Genomic DNA, 7,016 nt, shown 5'->3' on the forward strand with positions numbered 1-7,016 from the left:
TCTGCTGCTTTATTGTCAGTGAACCATTTTGAGACTTCTGTTATAGGTGCTATATAAATGTATTAAATAAATTAATTTTTTAATTTTTTTTTTAAAGGCCTCAGAATGACTTCTGATGTTTCCCTTCACCATAATCTCCAGACCCGCTAACAGGAACATACGTAGCAGAGGTGAAACCTCTAGTGTACTAGTATTGCAATTACCATTTATATACTGCTTTTCAAGAGAAATTCTCAAAAAGGTTTACATGGAAAAATAAAGTAAGTAAATAAATAAATAGGATGGCTCCCTGTCCCCAAAAGACTCACAGCCTAAAAATAAGCATAAAGGAGACACCAGCAACAGTTCCTGTTGTATTTTCTGGTAAGGGGAGGGAGAAGGCTGAGGATTATTTATTTATTTATTTATTTATTTATTTATTTATTTATTTATTTATAATATTTCTATTCTGCCCCAAACTTGCGTCTCTGGGCAGTTTACAATTTAGAAGCCATTCACAATAATAATGTAATATGGTCCACTTGTGATTGTGTTGGAAGTGAAGGACTCTTCGCTGCCTCATGCCTCAATGACAGAAGGGGACAGATTAGTGAGTCAGAGGGCTAGAGGGGTCAAGACATTGGTCATCCCTTCTCTCTACTGCTCTGACACTATCCCTTTGATATGTAGATTGCTACTCTCAGGGACTTCATTCCTTCCTGCCTGGCCACTTCCTCTTCTCTTTCCTTTCTTCTCCCTTGCAACATACAAGCTCCTCTCTCTCCCTGTACCACGTGTGCAGAGATGCAGAAGCCTCCCTCCCTCTCTTTAACACACATGCTTGTGTCTCTCTCTGCACCATGTGTGCAGAGATGCAGACAGCATCTCTCTGCATCCTGCTAGCTAGCTAGATTAGAGATCCCATCTCTCCACTTTCCTATCTAGAATGGAGTTCTCCAATACAGACTCCTCATATTGATTTGAAACTATGGACTGGCTCCAAGTTTCTTTTGCTCGCAGCAAACACGCATGCCTCAGCAGACTCCGCTGTGTTTTGCCTCTGTGCACTCTGCTGTAATAGAAGAGTATCTCTTGCCAGAGAGAATTCCCAACAGATTGTACCCCTTCGAGCTACACGTTGGGCAAGAAAGTGCATGAACTTATCCCGATTTGAGAGCTGCGTATGCTCCCAATTTTCAGTTGTGTGGGAGTAAAGAACTAGTGAGGAGGGATTGTGAGGAATCACTTGTCCTACCCAGTTTTCGCTTGTGTGGATGAGCTCAATCTGTTCCCCTTCCATTGTACAAGAGAATAGGGCTGCTTGCATTTGGAGTATTTGTGTGTTAACAAAGATTATCGCAAGGGGGCACTGTTGCACAGGGATTGCTCCATGTTAACATGCACATTGCTCTTTGAGGTATATTAGCTGCAGAAAGAAAGCGCACTAATTTATCCGAGATTGTATGTGTGCACATGCGTGTGTGCATTCACACACTCTTCACAAATTACGTTTTTTGTGTTCACCCAAGATGTTTTAATTGTACACTAAACATTTAAAGTGTGAATGTGATGGACGCATGTTTGCAAACACAGGTGTTGCGACAGATAGGTGCCCTGGAGAGTTCAGAATTTCATGTTGTGTGTATGCTTAACAGCAAACGTGGCCTTCCTCTGCATCGTATGTGAAACAGTCCAACTGTATAGGCCGGAAATAGATGTTCTCTTGGATACCAGGTCCAGGTGGTGACTCCTTTTGGCAGACAAAAGTAAGGTGGGACGGAAGGAACCAGAGACACAGAGATACGATTTGCCACCTTTAAACAAGGCAAATTATGGTCAGTCTAAAAACAGCAGCAACAATAATATTAGCAATTATATGTAACTAGCTTAACCCGCACAGAGCATCTGCGTGCTAGTACTTGATGGCTCCCTTCAAACCCTGCCACAGCTCCCCTCACCTCAGAGGTCTCTCCACCCTCACCTGAGCCGCACTCCTGCTCCTCCTCCTCCATCCCGTTGCTTCCACCCCCCTCACCCCTCTTGGTCACTCCTCCATCCCTTTCATGCACCCCCCTCATCCCTCTTGCTTGTGTCTGCAGGGCTGCTGGCACCTACAGGCCAAGCTGCAGCCCCTATCCCCAGAGACCTCCCCACCATCACCTGAGCCCTTCTCCTGCTCCTCCCCCCAGGAGCGGGCCCTTCCTCGCTGCCACCACCGCCATGGCCGCTTGTTCCCCTCAGTCCGCTGACAGGCTCGGGTCTATCCCTTGCCTGCCTGCCTGCCTCCCTCCGCCAATGGCCTCGGTAGCCCCAAACAGCAGCAGTGGTTGACTGGGCCCTTCCTTGCTGCCAATAGGCACCACCATGGCTGCTCGTCCCCCTCAGGCTGCTGACAGGCTCAGGCCCGTCCTTCGCCTTTCCTTCTTTCTCTCTTTCCCTCCCTTCTTTTTCTCTCTTCCTCTCTCCTCCACTCGCTCTTCCCCTCTGTCTTTCTTCCCCTCCCTTCTTTTATCTCTCTCTCCCCCTTCCTGAGTTAACAGATCTTGTTCATCTTGTTTCCTCTTCCAATTCACACAACAGCAGCCTCCTTCTCCTGAAAGGGCTCTTTCCTCCCTCACGACCCCTCTCTTCGTACCACTATCCTTTTATTTATATAGATTCCTCTCCTCTACAGTCAAGAATACCTTTCGAGCAGTAACACTTGCATTCAAACTGTCCTTAATCATCACAGGCTCCTCCCCCTATCTGCATATAGAATCCTCACTGCCCAATCACCACGGTGCCATAGGCTTCTTCTCCCAATCTGCATATGGAATCCCCACTGCCCAATCACCATGGTGCTTCTGCTCATAGACTCCTTCTCTCTATCTGCATATGGAATCTCCATTGCCCAATCACCACGGTGCTTCCACTCGCGAACTCTTGAGAGAGCTGTCACGCACAGGATTAGCCATGGGTACGCCTTAGAGAATGATATAGATATAGATATAGATATAGATATAGATATAGATATAGATATAGATGTTATTGAGTTCCCAAGGTGGTTTACAGAAAAACAAATCAGAATATTAGTAGCATAATTAAAGCAGGGATACGCCACATGTGGCTCTCCAAATGCTGTCAAATGACAACTCTCATCACCCCCAACCACAGTTTATTACAGCTGAGGAGGATGGGAGTTGTAGTTCAGCAAGATCTAGAGAACCACAGGTTGCCTGTCGCTGATTAAAAGCAATCTCCATGCAACCAAGAACAACCACCAAGGAGAAAAATGAGCAAAAGGCAGCGATGGCTGTGGATCAAAAGTAGTCACTTAAGCGAGCTCAAACAAATGCATTGTGATCTGTTTACAGAAAACCATAACTAATTATATTGTAAACTGCTTTAAGATCATTTGTACCTTTGTATTTTAATTATGCATTGTTTTAATTATATTGTAAACTGATTTGAGATTATTTTAATGAAAAGTGGTATATATATCAAATAATGACTAAATAGAAATGCATAAAACCAGAATGGAAGGAGCCAGAGAAGCAGCCCTTGGAAGGGTGTTCCCAGATTTGGGTCAGCAACCCAGAAGCCCTGCTTGTTCTGGAGGCTGATCTGGATGGAGCAAAACAACTCCCACAAGGAGCTCGTTGCCGCCACAGTCTGACCATGGGTATCTAATGACATTGTGTTCACTATTAAATACAGAGCTGGCAAACGGGTCACTTGTGCTGACTGAATTCATGATTATACGCACAGCAGTTTCCATTTTTGGAGTGGACAGAGCATAGAAAAAGAATTGGCTGTGTGTGACATTTTTAGAATGTACACCCTGTTCAGACATGCTGTTGTACTGGGGTTAAGATGTCTGTACACTCATAAATATTTTTGTGTGAATGGCTGCCCCATAACTAATCAGGGTCTGCCCTGGTTGCATATGAATGGGAGACTAGAAGTGTGAGCACTGGAAGAGATTCCCCTCAGGGGATGGAGCCGCTCTGGGAAGAGCATCTAGGTTCCAAGTTCCCTCCCTAGCAGCATCTCCAAGATAGGGCTGAAAGAGATTCCTGCTTGCAACCTTGGAGAAGCCGCTGCCAGTCTGTGAAGATAATACTGAGCTAGATAGACCAATGGTCTGACTCAGTATATGGCAGCTTCCTATGTTCCTATGTTCCTATGAGTGGGGGGGGGAGCAGAATATAACCCTGTGGAACCCTTGATGTCGAAGGGGCAGAGCAAAAGTCACCTTCCGGATCCTTCTTTCCAGGCATGAGCTACAGCGCTGCTGTTCTCCGATAGGTAGCCCAGAGGGATACCTGGCTTGATGGTACTGAAAGCTGCTAAGAGGTCCAGGAGAATGAATAGAATTGCACTGAAAGTGTTGACTCAATGTGCGGCAGCTGTGAAAAGGGCCAATTCCATGCTAGGGATCATCAGGAAGGGGATTGAAAATAAAACGGCTAACATTAAAATCCCCTTATACAAAACTATGGTGCGACCACACTTGGGAGTACTGCGTACAATTCTGGTCACCACATCTTAAAAAGGACATTGTTGAACTGGAGAAGGTACAGAAGAGGGCAACCAAGATGATCAGGGGCCTAGAGCACCTTCCTTATGAGGCAAGGCTATAACACCTGGTTCCAGGTCATCGAAGTCATCCAGGAAAACCTGGAGCTGCAACACCAGAACATGGTCTAAGGCCGGCCTGCTCAACTTTCGGCCCTCCTGCAGATGTTGGCCTGCAACTCCCATAACCCTTGGCTATTGGCTACTGTGGCTGGGAATTATTGGAGTTGTAGTCCAAAAAGAGCTGGGTGGGGCTAACTGGAGCAGGCCTGGCCTATGGGCATGCAATGCAGCCACCTTGCTGGAGCTAAGCAGGTCTTGGTGTGGTCAGCACCTGGATGGGAGACCCCTGCATGCCACCTTTGGAAGTGGGCTGTAGCTCAGTGGAAGAGCATCTGCCAGGTAGGCAGGCGCAGAGTCAGCCGAACGGCAGCCTGGGGTCGGCCCTGCCTGGCGGCCCCTCCAGCAACATCACGTGTGGGGGGCATGGTTTGGGCTCCGGGAGAGCCCCGAGCTAACTCCCCCCACCCACGCCCGGGCTTCGAAGAGCCCCGGGCAAGCTCTCCCCTGACAGCCTTTATTTCCCTTTCTTTCCCTCAAGCCAGGGAGACAAAGGCAAACAGATTCTGTCAGGCAGCAAGCACTGCCTGGAAAGGACAGGAGAGACCTCGCTCAGGCCCTCCAGAGCCTGGACGTGGGTGGGGGGAGTTCGCTCGGGGCTCTTCTGGCGCCCGGGCCATGCCCCCCTGCGGGCTTCGGCAGCCCTTTTCATTGGCGGCCCGAGTTCTTTGAACCCATCTGCACAATGGTGGCTCCACCCCTGCAGGTAGGGCTGGGAAGGACTGAACCTTTGGAGAGCTGCTGTCAGTCAATGTAGACTGCAGACAGTGTAGACAGCACTGAGCGAGGTGGACTGAGCCCTAAGCAAAGCCCAATGGCTGCTGTAAACTTGGCTTAAGAACATGCCAGTTTCGTCAGGCCCAAGAAGAATTCTGCCTAACTCAGAAGCCTGCATGTCCCCGCGCCAACAGATCTTGTCCGGTCTACAAAAAGACCTTCAGGGAACCGCTTACTTCATCTCTCTCACCCTCCATTTCTGATTTTCGTTGCAGGCATTTGAAATTGCCTAGATACTGCTTAGCAAAATTGAACGGAGAACACAGAAGGGACCCTGTTTGGCTGTTACCTCTGCTTTGTTTCTATGGCAATGCAATGCAATTTCTTTTTCTTTCTTTTTTTTAAAAAAAGCTATTTATTTACTTTTGAATGAGATCCAGACTTATTCCGGCTGTGCACAAGTGATTATACTTTCTGTGAGCAAGAGGAACAGTGAGCCTATATTCCTGTTCCGTGTGAAATGGCCAGCTCACATGCCATGCTGGTCCGTGTTCCAATGCTTTTTCGTTTTGATATAATACACCTCCAGACTGGCTGCAGCACGACAAGAGAAAAACTGGGGGCGGCGGGGTGTGTGTGTGAGGGAAGAAAGCCTACTTCAGCTAGGGAAAATCACTTCTGGTGAATGAGCTGTGGCAAGGGTTCTCAGACCTGGACTACAACTCCCATCTTCCCTAGCCACAACGGCATTTGGCCATTGTGGCTGGCGATGATAGGAGTTGTAGTCCAACCACACCTGGGGGCCACAGCTGCCATCACTCCCAGCCGTTATTCATTGTGGCTGTGGATGATGGGAGTTGTAGTCCAACAACATCTGGGGGCCCAGGTTTGAGAACCCCTGGACAATGCAGATGGCACCTTCTTGCGTTATATTCTGCTCTCAGTTGTGAGGCGCAGTGCCGTTGTGGATCTTGTGGAGCCTCTGCACATATCATTGCCTAGTTCTCTCTGAGGCAGTCCGTATGGGTCTGGGCTGTACCATTTCAGAGGGCAGGATGGGGCTGATTGAAGGCTCCTCTGTATGAAAATGTCCCTGCACACAGAAAGACAGCATGTCAGGGGGATGGCTAGACTGGAAGTGAACATAGGAACAACTGGATCAGGCCCAAGGAGGCCTCTCTAGTCCAGCATCCTGTTTAACACAGTGGCCCACCAGATGCCTCTGAGAAGCCCACAGGCAAGAGATGAAGGCCTGCCCTCTCTCCTGCTGTTGCTCCCCTGCTACTGGTGTGCAGAGGAGGCATCAGTGCCTCTGAGGCTGGAGGTGGCCTATAACCACCAGACTAGTAGTCACTGATAGACCTCTCTTCCTTGAAGTTGTCTGAGCTACTCTTAAAGCCATCCAAACTGGTGGCCATCACCACATCCTGTGGCAGAGAATTCCATATATTATGTGCTGTATGAAAAAGTACTTCCGCTTGTTGGTCCTGAATTTCCCGACCTTCAGTTTCATGGGGTGACCCCGGGTTCTAGTGTTGTGAGAGAGTGAGAAGAAATTCTCTCTGCCCACCCTCTCCACTCCATGCATAATTGTATACACCTTGATCATGTCTCCCCTTAGTCGCCTCTTTTCCAAGGTAAAG

This window comes from Hemicordylus capensis, chromosome 1 (genome assembly GCF_027244095.1).
Source record: "Hemicordylus capensis ecotype Gifberg chromosome 1, rHemCap1.1.pri, whole genome shotgun sequence".
Classification (NCBI taxonomy): Eukaryota; Metazoa; Chordata; class Lepidosauria; order Squamata; family Cordylidae; genus Hemicordylus; species Hemicordylus capensis.